This window comes from Numenius arquata, chromosome 7 (assembly GCF_964106895.1).
Source record: "Numenius arquata chromosome 7, bNumArq3.hap1.1, whole genome shotgun sequence".
Lineage (NCBI taxonomy): Eukaryota > Metazoa > Chordata > Aves > Charadriiformes > Scolopacidae > Numenius > Numenius arquata.
Window position 1 is genome coordinate 8,622,625 of NC_133582.1, and position 3,261 is coordinate 8,625,885.

Sequence of the window (3,261 nt, forward strand, 5' to 3'; positions counted from 1 at the left end):
AAATGTCTCAAGCTTTGTAATTTTCAAGACTTGCCATGCAAAAATATTCCATATTCCTACACCAAATACTAAGATTTCATTCACTCCCACTTTTTCTTCAGACATGCAGCTTAAACCTTTTCTTTATAAAAATTTCAACACTGGTTATTCATCCTTTCCCTTTTGTACTGATTACAGACTTACGCTAATAGCAGCCCTGTTTCAGCTAGCACAGAAGAATTTCTATGATGATCTTTTTCATTTAGGCATGTGAGTCAATTTGTATTTTTTAATAAATTCTTGATCCCATCTACTTTAAACATTCTTACACTGTCACCTTCCTCCTCATTGCTGAGGTACAGTATTTTTTTTTTCCTACTACTGTCTTTTAATCTTTTCTGTTCCCTGATCATTTTCAACATTTTTTCTGAACTGTCACAGTAATTCACCCCTACCCTACTGGCAAAAAGATGCCAGAAGACGTAATAAACACTGTGAGACCAAGATATGGGGAAGATTATAAATCTTTGTAAATAATGCAGCCAAATGAACAATGGTTATTAACATTAACATATTAAAATATAACACTATACCAGTGTTTAAAGATTCCTACATTATTAAAAGATCCTGGAACCTTCATTAATTATAAACTTTTTCTTTTTTTTTTTTTAAGTTTTTTTTTTCCTCTCTGATGCACAGAAAAGTGTATTTTGATTGCACAAGTTAAAAGCCATGGGTTTTCTCTTTGAACAGATTACATTTTTTTTGGTTGAGAAGGGAATGTTTTCCTTTTGACATTATGTCCTGTTTTTATGTATTTTTCATGTTAGACATTGTTGTCATTATTGCACTATATTCAGATATGTGCTCTGTAGAACGAGTAGTACGAAATTTTTTTCACGATGAATTGCTATATGATATAGTAAAATGTATTGGCAGTGCAGGAGGTTATTAATTTCAATGGTTTTCAAACAAAAAGGAAGAAATCGCAAAATGGGGAATCACTCCTTAGATGAAAGGCATAGATTGTCACTTGCAGATGTGCAGCCTTTGCCAGAAACTACAAAAAAATCTGAAAGATCTTGCAGGAGCTTCCCCATTTCTTAGTCTACATCCATTACCATCCTAAAGCTCAATCACTCAACAGACAGACCTATGGCCTATATGAGAACAAAAAAAAAAAAAAAAAAAAAAAAAGGTGGGGGAAAAAAAGCCAGCACTTCAGGGGATTCTTCTACATTTCTGTTTCCATATAGTTATCTGTCACTGCTGTGTCTTAGGACCCCCAACTGTTTGCAGAGCCCCATTGTTATAGGCACTTTATAGATGCATGCAACAATAAGAGATAGTCCTAGTCCTGAAGAAAACTCGCTATGAAGATACGTTACCATGCCACCTTCTAAAAGTACTGCAAGAGCATTGGGTAACATGAGCTGTAATTTTGTTTCAGTTCTTCCAAGAGATTACAACATGGAAGTAAAATTGTTTACTCTAGTGTTTAAGAGTAGTGAAACCTCCATAAAAATCCAGTATTATGTCATTTGGTTTGACTTCCCATTGTTTAAAAGAATAGAAGCTGTTAAGTATGAACAGGTAATACTTTCCCAATAGAGGGAAATCACTTATCAAATATACTGAATATTTTCTTTAAATATTTGCAAGTCTGAAAGGTTAAGTGACAAGGTTAAGTGTATAGTTTTGCACTCTTTTTGTTCCTAGTGTGCTCTGAGGTTTTCCTTAATGAAAGGATTAAATATGGTTTCCAACTACAAACAGTTGCTTGTCGTTCCCTGTAGGTTAGTCTCTATATTTTGTGCTTATCACAAACAAAGAGGAAATAACTTTCTCAGTCTTTGTGAGTCTCTTAAAATGCACACACTTTGGGGAAATCATATTTTCTTGAAGGAAATGAGGCATGACCAATCACACAAAACGTGAGAAAATCCCTTGATAGGTGACCTTTGCCACGTGTAAAAGAAACTGTTCAGTGGCTGAGGTTTCATGGATTTCATGCATGAAAATCAGATTTTCTGGCCACCAGTGCTGTTCAGTAAATAAATAATCCATCATTGTGTCAAACAGTAGAAACATGAAGATACTAGCATTGCTCACTGAATAGAGGGTTTTAGTTAGCAACTTATGCAAACCCTACGTTTTGTCTTCAGGAGCTGTGCCTGTCTTTTTTGCAGTGTTTAGTTTTCATTACTTGAACTTAGGTTATTTATGTTTGGGATAAGTGTGAAGGAAGTCTGTAGTAGGGGCTATATCACCAATTTGACTGTATATACCCAGATGCACATATATAAAAAAGAATAACAAATAATACTATCATACAATACACTCTGGGAATGCTTTTTGGAGCCTTTCACGGGGGAGGAAATCTTTCTGTGCTATACTGTTTTGGAAGAATGCTAGATACTTTTCTGTGGTATATGAGAAACAGAAAGAACCATGTACTCAACACAAACTTATTTAGCTATGCTCTACCTCAGTGTGTGAAGTAAATTTGTATGAACTGGTAAAAACATTGTTTTTCATCTATATTTCATAACCTTTGATCAGAACTTTTATTTATTAATCAAACATTTTTTGCACTTATATGGAGAAGATACTCTTCGATGTTGTCTCTAGCAAAAACTTTTTTTTTTTCCTTTTCTTTCTTTTTTTTTTTTGACAAAGAAGTGAGAAACTGCATGAAATGACTCCACAAAAGGATTTTAAAAGTCATTACATAGTTGTCTCTTTCTTTTCCGTAGACAGGAAATTATCTACATTAACTTTAATTTTCTTGATCTAAAAAGTATTTAGTCGGTTGACATAGTCTCATATCTAGAATTCTAATTTTTTAGTTTATTGTGCACAAGTTTTAATTGACACTGTTATAAAACCAAGAAATATTAATTATAATAAGACAAAACTCTTAGCTGCTTAGAACTCATCACTGAGCAATGCATACATACGTGTAAAAATTTAGTTGTTCTGGTTTATTTTAACTTGGTGATCAGATCAAGATGACAGCTCATCCACGTTTTTAGAAAAAAATAAATAGAAGTCTTAGATAGAAATCATCTTCATGAAAAAAATACGCATCTGTTTGTAGGAAAAAGATGAAGAAAAGCCCAACAACTTTTAGCAAAAGTTGTATGATGTTAATCATCTTATGGAGAAGCCTTGAGTCTTGTAATCAAGAGCTTGCTTCCTTCCCTATAAAGGAAACTACAAGTGGTGTGTACTAGTCATACTTCCTAAATGAAGGTTCTCCACATACTGAAAGCTTTAAGT